We start from the raw sequence: 19,720 nt of genomic DNA, 5'->3' as shown, positions 1-19,720 counted from the left end.
CACCTCCACTCGGCGCTTTTTTGACAATTGAGGCTAGTTGAAGAATCTTTTGAAGCAATCCAAGGCCACCTTCTATTTTTAGCAAGCCTTGTATTAAATCCCATGGTGACTCTTGCATTCAAGGAAGACTTTGCACCATTTTAATAACATCTTGTGGACCACAAATACCCTTGTTTCCCATGAAATGCCAAGGACCGGTACTGTAGCTGACCTCCTCTAACGGGTCCCTGTCCAGCTTTTTTTTAAAAAATAGTGCTCTGCATGCTCACATTATTTGTCAACAAACTTGTCCACATATGATAGTGCTAAAACCTGCCTTGTGAAACTGATTCTCATCTCACACCCCTTTTATTTTCCATTTATCAAGGTAAACCAACAACTAACTGTACACATTGCATATTTTTGTTAGATCCGTCCACATGTGGCCTTATACCCCCTTTAGCCCTTGGAGATGGATACCCTTTATTTGTAAATGCCATGCATGAGTGTGTACACATGCCAAGAAAATATTACCAAAAAAATACCTAACAGCGCCGTAGCGCACAGCCTTATTTTGATCATTTTTTCACACATTAATGCATTGTGTGCACTTCACCAGGTGATTTTGAGCCCCAAATAACTTTTTTTTTGTCCCTGAGCTTTTCTAAGGCCTTATTCAGCTGTAAGCCTTTTTTTGGGACCCAAAATAAATTCAATTTAATTTTGTTTCTGCACTTTGTAAGGATCCTTTGTTCAATGCCAACAACAATACCACGTATAACAAGATAATGTTTCACAATCACCTTATCAATAATATAAATTTTGTTTCTGTTTAACTAAGGCTTTTAATACATGATCAACAGTTTTACCCATTCAAACAACAGTACAAGAAATGAAATGTCTGCTTTTATAACACAGTTGAAACAAATGAATACGTTGGCTAACGAGTCATTAACAATATCTTATAGATTCAGAAAAATGTATTACAATGTTGAGATTACAAAAGGCACAAAGGCCGCCGCCTAAAAGCTTAATCCTATCCTATAAAGCCTTCCTTATGGAGCGCTTTATCCTGACGTAAACGTAGTGCAAGTGCCATGTCAACAGGCTTTAGGGTCACCCTTTTGGCGTGAGCATGGCACAGCACCAAATCTTGAAACAGAGAGACCAAAATTATTTCGGACGCCTCTTGGAGGGCCTCCAGTGCCGTACTCTGTACCTGGGTGACCCTGTCACTGTACTTGTCGATGACTTCCTTTACAACTCTTGCAAAAGGGGCCTTCGCCATGATGGGGTCTGTGCTCTTTTGGTACTTTCTGATTTCTCGCAGAGCCACGGTCCCTGGTTTCCATCTTCTCTTCTTGTTGGCTACAAGGGGTGGTGGTGCGACCTCTCTTCCCATGGTTGTCTATCATTTCTAAATTGTTTTCGCCTTTCTTGCTCGACTGGATCTAGATTTAGTCTTCTTTTACTTGCTTCTGCCTTCTTCTTTTCTTGTTCTTGTTTTAATCTGCGTGCTTCTTGAATTCTTTGTTCCTGTCTTTCCCTCTCCCTTTGCACCTCCTGCTCCAGTCTTTCCCTCTCCCTTTGCTCCTCCTGCTCCAGTCTTTCCCTCTCCCTTTGCTCCTCTACTTGTCGTCGATCCTCCTCTTCCATCTCCACCTCTTGCTGCCTGTTTGCACGTTCCTTCTTTCTCTTGACACGAATCTTTATTCTTTGCTTTTTAGGTGGAGATGGAGGCTGACGCCTCTCAAGTTCCTCATGTAGTGTTTGTGCTAAGAGCCTATCCTGCTCTTCACGATGGCTTATTTCCTCTGCTTCATAGAAGTCAGCAGCCTGTTGATACTGCTCTTGCTCAATACACAGAAGTGCTTCCTGGTCTTCCTCAAATGCGACCCTTAGCTCCTCTTCTAGCTGCTGAGAGAATAGGGCTTGCTGTTGCTCTCTTCTTCTATGCTCCTCCTCATCAATCTGGTGTTGTTGCTCTTCCAGCACACGCTCCTGCTGCTCAGCCTCTGAGAGAGGTCAGGGGAATGGAGTATGCGTGGCTCTAAATGAGCCGGTGTCTCCAGGCTACTTGGAGACATCCTCAATATTGTCCAGTCCTGAGGCTGTACATCTTCCTGTCGGGTCTCTACCTCTCTATCCATGCTTGTATGCTTCTTTTTGATACGCTTTTGCACTTGTTGAAATGCCTGTGCCACGGCGACTGCGTGTATCAAGTTGTGTGCACCAGACGGTACGTTTGGGTTCTCAGTTTTGCGTGCAGTGTGCTTAGTTCTAGCCATCCATTGACTTACACGAGTGAACGAACGTGAAAATGTAATTTTAAAACTCACTTTTATAGGTTTATATAGTTTTTGAAAAAAACTTATTAATAAAAAAATCTCGACATTAATAAAAAAGCTTTAACTTAAAAAAGGCTACAATTTTTTAATATGGAACCCATTTTCGACCCATACGCCTCTGCGCAGCGAACCACTCACGCATCCCATGCACGGCACTTGATGCTCGCCATGCAATTGCTCGTTTGCAGATTGACATTTTTTACAACTCTTCTTAGTAATGACACCTGCCCTTTTGGTTTCTGTCGGCGTCGACCTCCCAAACTGCGATAAAACCAATTAAACATCTCATGCAAGGCATTACTTTTTTCCTTACCACCTCCACCATGTCGCGTGTTCTTAAAGTATGCTGCCTTAGCTTGATAATGAGAGCGCTCCATTCCTTGCGTGCTCCAAATTGCCATTGGACCATATTCATCGAGAAAAAACTGTGCGTGGGCAAATATAATGTGCTGCAGCAACAAAGAACGTATCAAAATTTTACTATTTGGCGATTAATATCAGTAAATAGATAGAAAGGTAAATACCATATAGTGGGTGATGTGTTTCTCCCCATGCATCAACCATTTGCTGAGTAAATGTATGTATTGCAGTCTTTAAGTTTGCAATCTCCTCAGCAACAAGTGGAGCCTTTTCTAGCAATTGAATCATTTTGTCAAGAGACTCCCACAGCCTTGCCCGCTTGAGACCAAGCTCTGCATTATTCCCACGATAAGTGGTGCATTCACAAATGGCCTTCCATAATTCATATTTTGTGTGACTATTGTACCCCTCGTAATTTGAGAGAAGGTGTCTTGCTTTGGACCCACCCATGCATATTTTGTTTGGATTATCCTGACCCGGTCCCGACTTTTTGGTATCCTTAGTTAACTTTACAGCACCACCATGAAGCCCCACGCTTGAAAGGACATCTTCCAGCTTACTGATGCATTCGTTGCGAAGATGTTCAGGCTCCATATTCCATGCATAATTGATATGTAACTTTAGTAATTTGTCCATTATGCGTAACCTGGCATGAAGCGTGCAAATATGAACACGGGAAAGTGGAATCTCTAATATAGGGCTCCATGAGATATCTTCTTGATCACGATTAGGCGGACAATTGGTATTACAATTCATGATGCCATTAACCCACTGCATAGGTTTCTTTGGATCTTTGTTTTGCGTTGTACTCATTGAAGTTGGTTGTACATTTTTCTTGCCCTTTGCATGAGATTTGGTCGTCTTGGTGGCTGCAACCTTGCCTGAAGCTTTGCCGCGATCAATATACTCTGATTTTGAATGGCAACAATAAATACATGGAAAAAAAGTATTTTCTCCTAGCTTGCATCCCAGCATACACTTCAATGTCTTTAAATCACCTGCCATGTGCCACTCAACTGTAAATGTTCCTACATCTTCCACATGCAAAGTTTCTCCTTTTGACTGCAATGATATGACATTTGGGATGCCTGTTCGGGTAAGGTACCATCGCAATGTATCATTCGTCTCCTGTGGAAGCTCAAATGCTGACAACCATCATATATTCTTTTCTGATTGCACTCCATAGTAATCTTTTCCCTGAGATTGACTTCCCTTGTTGGAATTTGAGGCTTGTGCACTACAGTCAAGAAGATTATCATCCTGTTCCATATTTCCTTTGATAGCCCTGTTCATAAGTGTTAGGCTGACTCTTTCTAATTTTCGTTATTTTACAATACAAAATAACATCAATATGTTTCACAAAACAGAAAGGCCTGCAAAACAATGGCAAGAATAGAAGTTACCTTGTTGCTCGTACACGTCGTTTTCTTGCTCCACTTAGGGTTGCCAAGGTTTCTAGGGACTGGCGCTTTCTTTTCCGTTGTCGAAAGCCTACTGGAAGCTTCTTCAGGCTTGCAAGGTGTCATTGCTTGTTTTGTGCATCCTGTTTGGCTGCATTCACCTTGTCCCGTTCAATATCAAAGGCCTGCTTAAGCAACAAGTTGTTCTTCTGGAGCTCCTGAGTTTTCAAGTTGTTCACCACTTCTTCAAGCCTATCAATGTCCTTCTTGTGTTGCTGCTGCAACTCAAGCCATAAGCCTCGAAAATGCAGTCTTAAATACAATTCCTGAGCTGCAACAAAAGAAAGCCTCCTATAATAGCCAAATAGACCATTAGCTCCATCACCTACATAACTAAGAAATGTAGTAGAACACAATGCAAGAGTGAGGATAGGGTATTTTGAGGAGAGTGCAATGAAGTTTTGCTATAAAAAATATTATAAGGTCATAGATCTTCTGATTAGGTAATAGGAGAAAGGACAAGGAAGATGGCAAGAGGCATAGAAAATGGTAGATTGAGGTTTTGCAGCATAATACAGTAGAGAGAGAGAGAGATGTAGATTGCAGACGGAAGTAGGGGATATGTATGGTAAACAATGCAAGAATGGAAAATGGTAAGCTTTGAAGCTATGGAGGTTGATAGAGGGATTTTCTGCACTTCAATGGGGGAAAGACATGAGAGAGAGAGAGAGAGAGAGAGAGAGAGAGAGAGAGAGAGAGAGAGCAGAAAATGATAAAAAGATGAGGCATGGAGGATAAGAGAGTGTGAGATATCTGCATTTGAAAGTGCAGAGGTTATGGAAGCTTACTAATCAGAGATGCAGAGCCATGGCACATCCAAATGTGAGAAAGGGAAAGAGAAAGAGAGTGGTAGAGAAACGAGGGTGTCTTAGAGAGAGAATGTAGAGAGAGAAAGTGGGGGGACCTAAACGTGGAGGGAAGAGAGGAGGGAAGGCTTTTCAGCCATTTTGAATTTGGGGAAACCAAAAAGTTACCCCCATTTTAGCTCAAGCAAATATATATTTGAAAAAATAGAAATTCAAATAATGATTGCATAAAGATCCCCTTGTCAGGCCTAGTCAAAGTATGCTTAGAGTCCTTAAGCAAAAGTACTTAAAAACATAATATGGCAGCTTAAAGGGCCCCCATAGACCTCAACCTTCCCCTAATGCATGGTTGGTGCCCCCCATTTCTCCTAGCATTGTTTGGTGACAATGCTAACTCCTACTCCCCATCCAGGATGGCAATGATTTGGAGTCCATCCAAGGTTATTGGTAATTCCACATCAAGTTCATCACCTTCAAAATATTGTCCAAGTTTGTTGACTCGAACCGTGGGGATGCCAGTGATCCCATGGGGTTCAATGAGTTCATCTTCCTTAGTCTCATTAGAGCTATCTAGATCCGTGTATTCCTGTATCCCTACTCCAAGGCGTCCCTCCATCCAATCTTTTAGATCCTTCCATAATCTTGGGCTACCTTGAAGCAAGGTGCCAAGGGGGATCTGGATATGAGAAGAGAGGAAGGAAGAGAGACTTGCAATGTCTCTGGGAGTAGATGTGGTTCCTTGAGGAAGGTCACCTTGTCTTTTTCTCAAGCTCTTGTTCGTATAGGGTATTGGTGTTTGGACTTTTGTTTTTGTCCTTTTGAGGTGGTCATCCCCTAGGTTTCTGAGATATTCAGCCACAGTGTTTCCTTGGTGGGAGGTAGATGTTGCAGCTGTTGGCCTATTAGGGGGTGCTTGTTCTAGGAGCTCTCTGTTATATACCTGAGCCTCTTCAGTAGGTCACATGTTGGAAACCGAGGGGAATGGCTCTAGGTAAGCTGTTGGAGACTCATCTTCTAGTTAGCTGAGCTTGGTAGTCCCGGCCAACTCTTCAATTGCCACGTTATCCTTTCCTTTTCCTCAATGGTATTAGGATATTCGGCTAGATTTATGGGGAGTTGGTTAGGGTCAATTGGCTCCCTGGAATGGGTGGCTAAATGTAGTAGTTATTCCTCTTCTGATGAAGCGGTTGATGCATGGGTGGCTAAATGTAGTAGTTATTCCTCTTCTGATGAAGCGGTTGATGCATGGGTGGTTGTCCCAACTTCCGAACCGCTTTTATAATGACCACTTGGCTATCCCCTTTGCCAATTTTTGTGGTCTTCTTTCGTAAGCATCTAGTCAGGCGTGCTTGTTCTGAGAAATTCTTTTGAGTATGAAAATAAACAATCATACGTCATTCTTTTCTTTCGAGAAATCCGAAATTCACATGAATCTGAGGGTGAGCACAAGGCGTAAAGGCAACTAGGGACCCTTCTTTTTACATGCACACGTGAGAGAGAGAGAGAGAGAGAGACCCTTCCTTGTGTGTGAGTGCCTATATCTAGTGTTGTTGGCAGTAGTGTCCTCTTCAAATGGGTGTGTGCTACTACCCACCAGGACTCTTTTTCTTTTGTGTGTGACATTTGGTCTCTTCATAACTAGCATCGTTGTACTCATGGCATGATAGAAACCCTGAACTTTGAACTTTTTGGTTCGAGAAAAAAATGATTCAAAAATTAAACAATGTTGTTTAAAAATAAATGAATAAATACAGTTTTAATAAAAAAAATGAAGTGTGACTTATGACTAAAGTGAAGTGTGAAGATAATGTTTGTTCAAAAATTACGAATGTCCTCTCCAAACCATGGTGAAAAGGATTGATGTAATGCTATGTGAACCCAGAATGGATGGTGGGAAGATACTGGATTACATGTGATTGAGTCAATCGGGGGTAATGAGTGCGTGTCGTCGTTTTGTTCATCACGGGCAGAAGGCTAGGTCTTTCGAATTGGGCACGTTCTCACTCGAGGGTCGAGGCCCGACTGCTGGCCGCCGCCCGGCACTCTCTCTCTCTCTTAAAGCCCACGATGATGTTCGTGCAGAAGCAGCAGATCAGCCTGCCAGCCAACCACCGGCCGCAGGGGGCCCCACCTCTCGCTCGTGCGAAACGTCCCCCAAAGCTGCTTCCCTGACGTGTTGCTTGGAGCCTAAGTCGCTTTGAAATTTGCAGCTCATTTAATTAAATAATAACTAAGTGGTCCTCTTCAACCTCAACACATAACCGCATTACACACGAGAGACGAGACCAACACAATACACAGTACACAGCCTCCCTTCCCTACATATAACACAGATGGCAGCCTTCTCACCATGGCCTTCATAGGTTTCTCGCCTTTTCTCCTGGCGCTTGCCTCGCCTTCTTCCTCCATCCTTCTAGAGGTTTAGCTCTCCAAGTAAAGAGTTGCAGCAATGGTTTATCCCTAAGCCTTGTTTCTGACCCTTCAAAGTTCACACACCTCAGTGATCCCCCTGCCTGCATTCCCCCCTGTTCTGTCTCCCAGAATCTTACCAATTTCGGTTCTTCAATTAATGGTTACTAAACCTTCCATTCCTTCACCAAATGAACCGAAAATATGGAGGTGTTGATGCAGGGCGGGATGTTGCCAGTCATCCCACAAGCTTAAATGGCTAATTATATGGAGGATTCTCTCAAAATCATCGTGGAAGACGCGCAAGGATCTACCACCCATTACCAATATCGATGCCCACGAGAGCTCCGCCAAGATACACGCACAAAGGTAAATCAGCAGCAGCTCTATATAGTACAATGTAATCCTTGAATTCCCAATGGGCATAAAAGCTTGAATTCCAATGGCCATGTATATCTCAGGTTATGTACAATTTACTCTTCCAGGACCATGTTGTGTGGTTTCCCACTTAGATCTTAATAAGCATGTCTTATAGAGGTAATAGAGAGAGTGTTGCAGTCAGTCAAACGGCCACATACAAGTTTATATGGCTGATTATGTGCAGGATTTTGTCAAATCCTCACGGAAGGCATGCACAAAACAGGACTCACTACCAAAAATCGATGCTGCCCGCAAATTTACAATTCGGGAGACTCTTGAAGTCCCAGTTATGGGCATGTAAACCTGAATTCTCAATGGCCATGTACTATAGCACAGGTTATACATTTTGCTCTCCTCGGACCATGTTGTGCGGTTCCCACATAGAGCTTATTAATAAGCGTGTCAGATGCTACCATTTATAATAGCAAAGGTGCTATCTCTTCTGAGCTTTCCCTCCTTCCCCTATTTTTCCACCATTCTATGGATATCTCTCTTCCCACTTTCTCTATTTCTTTTCTTGACCTTGCAAGACCTTACCGGGAGTGAAAACTTCTTCTTTACCCTCTTCCACTACCATGACCCTCATCCCTTGCAAGGTAAGTTTTCTTTCTTGTTTCCACCTTGCAAGCATTCTCTATTCCTCCTGAGCTTTATTGTATTGTTTAAAGCGCAATACTTATGATTTGATAATGTGAGATGTTTCCAACTTTTTATGCAATGAGATTGTGCAACTGCGTACCATGATTATTGAAGGCATCCATTTCACTTACATGGTTAGATGCTTCTTTTTAAAACACATTGGCTAAGACCTTTGTATGGTGCAACTTACCTTGTGAATTCAATTTATAACAAAGCATGCTTGATAAAGTACATACCATAGAAACTCAAATGAAAATAAGAAGACGATTCTTTAATGATTGAAGTGAAGCTTAATTTATATGTGTGTGTGTGTGTGTGTGCACACGAGTGTGTTTGAAGGTCATTTATTGAATAAGGGTAAAGCAAAAGAAAGGTCTTTAATTCACACCGTAGATTAAAGTTTATCCTATATCAACCTAGAATATTAAGTCACTAGAGAATAATTTAATTGGTGATAGGTTGTGAACAATTAAGAAAGGAAGTTGATCGCGTAACTACTTCTCAAACACTTTGATTTATTCAAAGAGGTAACTCTTGTTTCAATGTTGTGTCATGTTTTAAAATACACAAGCTTGAAAAGCTAGGGAAGAAATATATAATAATTAGCTAGGGAAGAAATATATAATTAAGTGTATAAACATTTGGACATTCATGACTTATAGTTGGAAGTCAAGAGGCAAAAGCATACGGCTAAGGAATTTGAAGATTTTTTTTGAATTGCTTGACTATTGAATTTGGGTCACTATTTTGAAGCTAATCCCAACATCAAATAACATAGATCCATTTATGTTGAAAAATTTATTCAAGTAGCATAATGTAAAATGTGCATGTTAATTTGACTCCTTTCCATAAAAGTGTGCTAGCTTGAAATGCTAATTATGAGAAACCAAGGCCTACATATTATATGCTCCTATGCATTTGGCTTATGCTTTGGATAAAAGCTACAACACTATGGCCACATGCAAACATATTTAATATGGCAATATATGACACTTATATAGCTCTCACCATATTCTAATGGATTTTATTTTTACCTTAAAAAGTTTATTTAACCATATAAATCATAATATGTGTAAGGGTTCTCTGAAACTCGAGCCTTATTCATCAAAATCTTTGAAAAACTATCTTCTAATAGGATAACGAGACTTTCCATGTAATAGGATAACGAGACTTTCCATGCTCTTCTTCAAAGCATAACGGCTAGTTCTTGTAATATCTCACGCATTATTGCCAAAAACATGCACTCATTGAGCCCTTTAGCAACCTTTCCAACCACACTAGTTTCTTTCTTCCAATACAAATGGTTAAATTCATAAGATTCACAAGAAGCTAAACTTTACCTAGGTTTGTCCATGCCTCTCGAAACATAAGATTATATTCAAGTTATAGATGTATAATAACGTGCTTCCTCAACTTACTATTTATTGTAAAAATTATAACCATACTCTTGGTACATTAATATTTAGCCTTTCCTTGCTATTGGGTTCATTGTCCTCTTCCTTTTTCTACAGTTTCTCTTTAGAGAATGGGATTTGTGGGTCATATTTCCCTTCACACAACAAAAACGGTTACGTTTCCCTTAATAACTATAAATCATCACAAGATTTTTGGATTTCTTAATATAGGACTCTATATAGAGCTTTTTTTTTCTAGAAAAAAGATCCTTCTATTAAGTACCAAGAAAAACATCCATAATGGCTAAGTACCAAGAAAAACATCCATAATGGCTAAGTACCAAGAAAAACATCCATAATGGCTAAGTACAAATTTGGCTCCACATAGGGACTGAGAGTTAAGAAACATAAAAGGGGGAGGATGCTCTTCTCTTTTTTGACTAACTGTTCTAGGAGGAGGAGGCTATCTCATACAATAGAAGGAGGGGGAAACAACCACACATGTGGTCTACAGCACGCTAAGTGGGCTCACCACCACTTCTACTAACAAAAGGGAGGTGATCCCAGAACCTCAAGACTAAGGACTCTTGGTGCTTTTTCATGCGGTCTAAGTCACCTTGAAGCTTCCCCCACCACTATCCACATGGAGGGTATGAATGATATTGAGTTAGATACTCCGTATGGAATCTATTGGGCGGGGTGAGGGTGCCTTCGATGGCTTCACATCTTGATGTGTGTCATGTAGCAATATTGCTACAAACCTCCTATATTTGGCAAGAACCTGGAGTCTAGTGAGCCAGTAGATGGAATTGCGGGACTGGCACTACAAAAATACGAAGGTCAAAGACCTAAACGGCTAGTCCCACACCTTACTTCTCATATGACATAATGGCCTCATCCTTAGTGGCCAAGCAAATGTGCCCCATGTAGTAGTGTGGAAGGAGGCCTAGTCCATTTGTGAAAATGCATTGCGAAACCTATTAAAGGACAAGCTCTAACAAGGTGTCCCATCTTGCCAACAAATGAAGAATTGGCCTAGGAGGTCAAAGTACTAAATTCTTTGTAGAATAGGTGGTCCTTAGAGGCGAGGAGTGAAATGGCATGAGGAATTGACTTTGGAGAGGCTATACAATACGAAGAGATGGAATCTCAACCGTCTGAGCTAGAACCGATCTCTCTCCTCATAACACCACCTATCATTGGGAGGTGTTCCTTCTTGAGACTAGGAAAGTAAACTATTACGGGAAATTCTGAGATGTTAGAAGCCACAAGGCATCGTGCACTAAGTTTCCATGCTTCCACCTCGCAAAGATGGAAAAGATATCCAACAAGCAAGAAGCCTCTGAAATTTGATTCATTTGGTCTTGTTGAAGAGTGTGGAGGAACTTAATCACACAAGATGATTCCAAAAAAACTTCACGATCTCTAGCCACAAGATGTCTTCAAAAGAAGCTGAAAGCCTCAATGTTTGTGATCTTCAATACTGTTTGCAATGGGTCTTCACAAATGGCTTTGATTTTAGTAGCATCTCATCCTTTTCTTGATTTCAATTCTCCTTTCTCTCATGCTTCAAGTAGCTAGCCAACTCCTCACACTCCCTCATCTACTATCCTCCTCTTATATAATTATGTCCCCTCTCAGCTCTCCTTTTTCTTCTTTCCTTCTTCTACCTTTTACTTCAGCAACCTGTTGACGTTCTCTTCATCCTCTTATTGAGCTTCCCAAATCTCCCATTTTATAATGAGTTTATAGTACAAGTCGGCTTGTCAGGGTATGGGAAAAGACCAAAACTACAATACGTCGAGGGCATAGCAGTGTTTCTTAGCAGCATTTCAGCAGTGTTTATGCTTTCAAGATTTCAGGGAATTATGTCGCTGCTCAGCTCAATGACCATAGCAATGAAATTTTGATGATGTTTCCTTGCCCAATAGCAAAATTTCATTGCTAATCCAGCGACAATGCAGTGAATTTCATTGCTATACTGTAACTTTGCTGCTCAATAGCACAATAGCAGTAAGATTTTGTTGCTATTCTTACTGTATAAAATTTAAGAGAGTTATTGAGTGCTGAATTGAAGTTATACATGTCACATACATTCATAAAATGATTATATTTTTAAAAAAAACATCCTCAGAATCCTTACAACAATGTTTTGAGCAAAAAAATAAAGATAGTTGAAAACTTTTGAAAGGAAACAATGTCAAGATTTACCAGTGTTGAGGTAGTACGAAAGTATCTTTCTCATCATTCCAAAACCTGGTGGAATCAATTTGAAAGAACCCATTTGGATATTTTTCACGGTTTTTTGATCACCTCTATATATCACCTTAAAACATTTGACAACAAAGATGAATAGACTAAATGATCTAAAGCCAACCTCAAGAATATCTTAAATAGTTCCACAATACTCAAGATTATCCTCTATGACATTGGTATCATGTCTACTACCTTGACTTTCTTGCTTAAAAGTTATCACACCACCACAATCAAATGTGTTTCTTTTAGAATCCACATGCTCCATGCAAAATCACCTTTCCTTTGACCACATTGCATTATATAGTTTGTACTAACATTAAACAAAAATATAGCATTTATTATAGTGCATTAAACAAGGATATAAAAATCAAAGCATGAGACATAGATGAAGAATATACTTACTTGAGGGTCACATCCTCGTGCATACTCATGCTTTTCTCTTGTGATCATCTCTCCATTTTTTGATGCCATCAATATTGCCATACAAATTCATTCTATATGATCACATTTGGTAGAGGTTCTAGGCTGGTGGATGGGAATGGCAAGTGTCTATTTTCTCTTTTGAAAGCTCTTCTCTCATCCTTTTGTCTATTTATTTCATCCTTGTATCTCCAAATCAACTTCTCCATGATGGGACTATTTAGAATGCAGAATGTATTCACCCTTTAGCATAATGCTTCATCTAATGTTTGTTGCCTTCCTTTTCCTTATGGCACATGATTAGTTAGTCATCCTCCTCATTACTCCACAATCGTGGCATGGAAGGATCTATATACAAGAGATATATTTTGAGATATACACAAGAGACTCTTGCATCAACCATCCCTATGCCATGCTTGCTTCTGGACTTGCTCTTTGTCTCACAAAGTCCTTTAAGGTTTTCATGAACCTTTCAGAAAAACATCCATTGAACATGAACAGCACCGCAAAGTGTCACTTCATTAACCAAATGCACCACAAGATGCAATTGGCTAGTGAGAATTGTTCTAGGAAAGTTTTCCTCAATCATACACACTTCCTCAATAGCATTGACATGAGGAATCTCAATGGATGTAGGATCTATATCCTTTAAGGATATGTACCTACTTACATAGTAATCACGTGTACTATTTATTATACATAACTTGTGATTGCATGAGAATACCAAATATTAAATATAACTTAGCTAGTGAATTGAAGAGAAGATTCATACCTCACCAAGCTTCCCACTTTGTAAATAGCCTCTCTCATGTTCTTGTCTCCACAACCAACTATATCAGTTGGAAGAATAAAATATGCATAGAAAAAATGGAAGTTAGTATATGAGCCTATAAATTATGTACCATAAAGAGAAAATGAATAAGCGAATATTTATATACTTGCAATATCATTTTCCAATCGTGTGACTTAAGGCCATATTATTGTTCCTCTCCTTTCTTTTTGATCTTTGTCAAGGCACCCTTCAATGAATGTGTTACTCCCGCTGGTGTATGAAAAGAGGCAATCACACTTTTCACCTTATTGTGCTCCTTCTTGGTTAATACCCATGGTGCATCGGTCATGAACTTTGAAGGCGTCCAATGTTTTGTAAGTCATCCCTTGCACCCTTTGTATCAATTTTACCAATTAAATGGTCCCAATATTTGTTGCCATATTCTTGAAGTTTTGCATGGGATCTAAGAGAGTATTGATCTTCAACTCACACTTATATGGAAGTCTAAAGAAGATTGAGTGTCTAGACATCCCATCGGGTGGTGGATTCAGGGTATTTTTCCATGCCTCAAACTAATCTCTACCTCTCATCTCACAAGTGGTGAGACATCATGTGGTACATACTTGGGATGTGAAGGAGGGAGAACTTGATGATGTTTGTCAAACATCACCTTCTTTAGTATAGAGGTTGTGTATTCGTTATAGAGAGTTGCATAATTTGTTGAAATTGTTAACCATAAGAATAATCAACACTACAAGAGGCGAGGCCATTATCCATGCTTTAGAACTAAGTTTAAAATCCTCTAAACATCCAAATACCCGTCCAAAAAAACGTCAAAATGGAAACGTCAAAATAGGCACCGAAATAAGTGTCGAAAAAAGAGTCGAAAAAAGTAATTTTACCACCCATTTTTCGATGCTCTTTTCATGATTATTTCGACTCCTATTTTGACGGTTATTTTGACTGCAATTTCAATTGGCATTTCGACACTTATTTGGACTATCATTTAGACACTATTTTCGACGGATGTAGAAAACTTTCGACGCTATTTTTGATAGATGTAGGAATCTTTCGACGGTTATTTTGACGCGTGTACAGGTATTAAATTTTTTTTGGCATAATGGTGCATCCAGCTATAGTCTTGTAGCTGGATGCACCATTATGCCAAATTTATAGATTACCAAAGGTAACTATACTCTGATGTGAAGAACGAAGTGAATTTGTTGAAAAAGTTCGAGAGAGTGCCATAGCATTTTTGACATTACAAAGTAAGTACACAATTCACACAAGTGCAAACAATGGCTAAGTTATATTGCAAGATGTGAAAATTACATATCAAGCTCTGACGAGATAAGCCAAATTTGAAATTTACATATCAAGCTCTGACAAGATAAGCCAAAATTTTCATACAATCTATACAAGTTCAAACAAAGATGTGAGCTGACCAAAATGTGTATGTACAAGGGGAAAGACATGGGCAAGGCCACTCTATACAGAGCCCTCACTCAAGATCACGCATTGGTCCATGCAAAGACCATACAAGGCGCTTTTTTTGGTATACCAAAACAATGATCTAACATGACAAGGCAAAGCAAGTATACAAATCATAAGGTTAAGGCTTGCCGCACTTACCATATTTGCAATGCGCTCCCATGAGGTTGGCAACTTCTCGCTCAAGCTTCTCCAAAAGAAAGTATATGTTATGGCGGTGAGCAATTTCCTCCTCTTCTCCCGACCGGCCAACCACTTGATTCTAAAAGTACCAAAACAATAAGATAAGCGTTGATACTTACAAAGTAGACATAACATCAAATGAAACATACAAGATAAATGTTGATACTTACAAAGTAGACATAACATCAAATGAAACATACAAGATAAATGTTGATACTTATAAAGTAGACATGGAATGCATCCCAACTGCCGCTTCCAAGGTGAGAGCTTCCTACGCTCTCCATTCGGGCTTTGGCTGCATCCTCTTGTTGCTTGTAAGGTTGGGGATTTCGAGCATGCTTTTGCTTCTCCTCATTACAAACCTCGAGTGCTCGTGTACCAAGGCTTCTCACCCCCTGCCTTCACTCTCCTAGTCACATCTCCCCGCCAATGTTTCATGACGTCCACCATATGGTCCTTTATCCACCTTATGGGGATGACATCACTACTGCTGGCCGGCTTCCTTGATTTGATTTATGACTCTATCTTTCTTGTCTTTATCCACCTTTGGCCATAAAGTCATAAAGTCATTTGCAAAGACAATGTGGCAAAGCTCGCAGATGCGGCTCTTCATCTCTTGCCCGACATTATCCGAAACCACATTGCCATTGACAATTGTGTAAAAGTTTTCTCCATCAGCGAGACAAGTGTGGGCTGTGTGTCGAAACATCACAATGATTGCGAGCGTGGAGTGCTTCTGGCACTAGATGGGGAAGGGCATAGACCCATCCGTGCCCCCACTTGGACAACAACCACCTCCACCTCCACTACTCGAGCGTTGTCCTCCTGTGAGTGGACGAGCGACCTAGAGGGAGGGGTTCTAGTAGTGGCTCTTTGTGGGGTTTCTATAGGTGAACTAGGGTTAGCGGTGGTGGTGCTTGCTGATGGTGCGGCCGAAGTGCCCGCCCCTCTTCCAAAATATGTTTGTACCATCGCTCTTTGCTCGAGCGTGGCTTATGCCAAAAAACCCATAAACTGGTCACGCGATATGCCATATGGAGAGAGGGATGGAGAGTAAGCCGGTGTCTCATCTGGAGTGCGAGACATGTTTTTATACACACATAACAAAGCCCACATGGACACTTTAATAAGAGCATACACATGAATTATCCCTCAACATTCATTCATTTATGCATGAGGCCTTATGCATAAAGCTATGCATGAGGCCTTAAGCATGAGGCCTTATGCATGAGGCCTTATACATAAAACTATGCATGAGGCTTATGCATAAAGCACTATGCATAAGGCCTTAAACATGAGGCCTTAAGCATAAAACTATGCATGAGGCCTTATGCATAAAGCTATGTATGAGACCTTATACATGAGGCCTATGCATGAGGCCTTATACATAAAGCTATGCATGAGGCTTATGCATAAAGCATTATGCATAAAGCACTATGCATAAGGCCTTAAGCATGAGTTCTTAAGCATAAAACTATGCATGAGGCCTTATGCATAAAGCCTATGCATAAAGCTATGCATGAGGCCTTATGCATAAAGCTATGCATGAGGCCTTATACATAAAGCTATGCATGAGGCTTATGCATAAAGCACTATGCATAAGGCCTTAAGCATGAGACCTTAAGCATAAAACTATGCATGAGGCCTTATGCATAAAGCATGCATGAGGCTTATGCATAAAGCATGAATGAGCATTATGAATAATGCTTATGCGTAAATCTATAAAACAAATCCCCAACACACCCAAGGAAAGATAGAAAAGCACTTACCTCTTTTTCGTGATGTTGAAAGAGAGGATTAGAGGACCTAAAAAACCAACAAAAGGGTGAGGAAAGGATTAGTAATGCATACATACAAAATCTCATGCAAGATTTGCTAAACCTTATGCATGCCTTACGCAAACTATGCTACTATGCAAGCCTTATGCAAGCTATGCTAAATCTTATGCATAAAGCATGCATGAGGCCTTATGCATTAAGCTTTAAGCATAAAGCTATGCATGAGGCCGTATGCATTAAGCTTTAAGCATAAAGCTATGCATGAGACCTTATACATAAAGCTTATGCATAAAGCTTATGCATGAGGCTTTTGCATAAAGCACTCTGCAAGCCATGCCATCCTAAACTAAACCGTACCACAGCACTATGCATTAAGCATGCATGCATAGAGCTTAATGCATGCATAGATTAAGCTCTATGCATGCATTAAGATCTATGCATAGAGCTTAATCCATGCAAAGAGCTCTATGTATAGAGCTTAATCTATGCATATATCTCTATACATTATGAATGCATGCATAGAGCTTAATCTATGCATTAAGCTATACGAATAGAGCTTAATGCATAGATTAAGCTCTATGATTAGAGCTCTATGCATGTGCATTAAGCTCTATGCATAGAGGACCTACAACACAAAACCCCTCTTTTTGGTAGATAAAAATAGAGTAAAGAGAGGATAAAAAGATAGGAAAGAGAAGAAAGCACTTACCTCTTTTTGGTGATGTTGAAAGAGAAGATTAGAAGACTTACAGAACCAACAAAAGGGTGAGGAAAGGATTAGTAATGCATACATACAAAAGCCCTAAGAACCTAATGCATACATACAAAATCAAAAAGAGAGGAAAGAGAGAAAGAAATTTACCTCTTTTTGGTGAAGTTAAGAGGATTAGAAGACCTACCAAACAAAACAAAAATTTGAGAAAAGAATTAGTAATACAAAACCCTAAAAGTGCGAATAGCATGGATACACAAGGAGGTTTATTCTTCAACACACACACACACACCAATTTAACAACCAAGAGGAGAGGAGAGGGGAGGGCAGGGGAGGGGAGGGAGGGCAAAGAAGGAGCTGGAGAAGAGCTTGGGAGAGAGAAAGTACCTGCAAAACAAATGAGAAAGGAAAAAAACAACAAAATTACTCATAATTACACACACAGACATTTTACATCACATGTACATGTAACCAAGAGGAGATGGGAGTGAGGGAAAAGGAGGCATACCTGGTGAGGAAGCAAAACACACACGCACGAAAGAAAAACGTAAAAAAAAAAGAGAGGTTCTATTTTACTGTAAATACCTATGCCACCGATATATGCGTCAAAATCAGAGTGGAAAAAGATGTCAAAAATACGTGGGAAATAGTGTGAAAATAAGAGTCAAAAAAACAAAATTCCCACGCTCTTTTCGACAGATATTTCGATGACCTTTTCGATGCTTATTTTGACAGTAGCTACTTTTCATTCAAATTCAAAATCTTTCCAGATCTTGCGTGCCCCTGACATTTCAAATTACCTATCACCGACCACCACCCTCCACAAATACTTAAGGGAGAATTTTCCTCCAAAAATAAACATCTGTTCCCATTTTGCAAATCAATATGGAAACCATGGATGACGCCACACCCTCAAATTTTGTTGATTTGGAGGAGAAGACACTTTGCCCATGTACTTTGCAAATACCAAGTGGCTCAACGTTGAAGAATTTGCAATGATCATATAAGAAAATGGAAAATATTTCTGGTGGAGCGATTGGAACATCTAATTAGTGGCAATGTGTGCTTCAACAATGATGAACTAGTGGATATCCGGCCTGAACGATGGAGACCAACAAGAGTAGCCACAAACAAGATGATCCAATAACCCAAGGAACTTGAGGCGGATTCGAAGCAAATACGAGAAATCTATTTTTATATCAAAAGAGTTATTCTCATTAAAATATCTGTGTATTGTAAAGAGGTCTTACAGGTGTCATTGGGTGTATGTATGCACATTGAGGTCACTGGTTGTGATAGTTTGGGTGCAGTATAGTACAACTTGGAGAGAATACGACAGTTTGTGTAGGTCAAACAAGAGTGCTTTTTTTTATGAATTTGTGTTGTAGACAAGATGTTAAAAGATGGAATTAACCAGATTGTTGCAAAGAAACTTGACAAGAATAACTTCCATGCTTTTTTTATGAGAAAATTCTACTGGGACTACATTTAAGGTGAACATAAGAAGGCACTAGTACCTAAGATTAATCCAACTGCTCTGCATATATAAAAGAATACAAGGATTGGAATCAAGCAGCAAGGAAAGTCATGCATTAGCTTTCTATTAGTATATAGGACACCATGATTGGATGTATGTAGGATTCCAAGAAAGTCACCCAAGGAGGCATGGGACACCTTGGTGAAGTTGTATGAAACTAACACCAAGACATGAAAGATTCAGTTGAAGAATGAGCTTATACTATGGAGAACAAAAACATGTGTGTGAATGACTATGCCTTGAAGATCAAGAGCATTGTGGATCCCTTGCATCTATTTTTGGTGTTTCTATTATTGATGATGATAAGGTGGAAGTATGTCTATGCAGTCTCGGACCACAATACAAGGTATTCAAGACATCTATTCAGACTCGGGAGAGAACATTCCCAACTTTATAGATTTGGTGTCAATGCTGATCATTGAAGAAAAGATTTTGGGTGAAGACCAATATTCACAAAACAAAGGCAATTCAGAGCAACATGTCTTTTACACATGTGCAGGTAGAGGATGAGGTAGAGGTCGAGGCTGTGCCAAGGTGGTGGCCAAACAGGTAATCAAAATTATAGTCAACAACAATAGTTCCATGAATCACAACACACAAGTGGAAGAGACCAGTTCAGAGATAGGGGGAGTCAAAGAGGTCATGGAAATTGGAAAAAGGCAGCAAAATGATACAAAAGGATGTTTTATTGTGGCAAGGCTAAGAATTTACAGTGACTTGAGAAATGGAAAAGTGCAGCAAAACAACTATGTTTCC

At 39.9% G+C, this 19,720-nt stretch overlaps 1 long non-coding RNA gene across 1 annotated transcript; it reads left to right on the top strand.

Annotated features, from left to right (window-relative positions):
* Window positions 1-7,230: 7,230 nt before the first annotated feature.
* On the top strand, window positions 7,231-8,493 carry LOC147621169 (uncharacterized). The gene is made up of 2 exons (XR_015269878.1): window positions 7,231-7,731; window positions 7,967-8,493. It is a non-coding gene; the product is annotated as an uncharacterized LOC147621169 (long non-coding RNA).
* Window positions 8,494-19,720: the final 11,227 nt, after the last annotated feature.

The sequence above is a fragment of the Cibotium barometz genome, chromosome 30 (genome assembly GCF_041138505.1).
Source record: "Cibotium barometz isolate CiBa-2024 chromosome 30, ASM4113850v1, whole genome shotgun sequence".
Lineage (NCBI taxonomy): Eukaryota > Viridiplantae > Streptophyta > Polypodiopsida > Cyatheales > Cibotiaceae > Cibotium > Cibotium barometz.
This window is presented reverse-complemented; position numbering and strand designations above follow the sequence as displayed.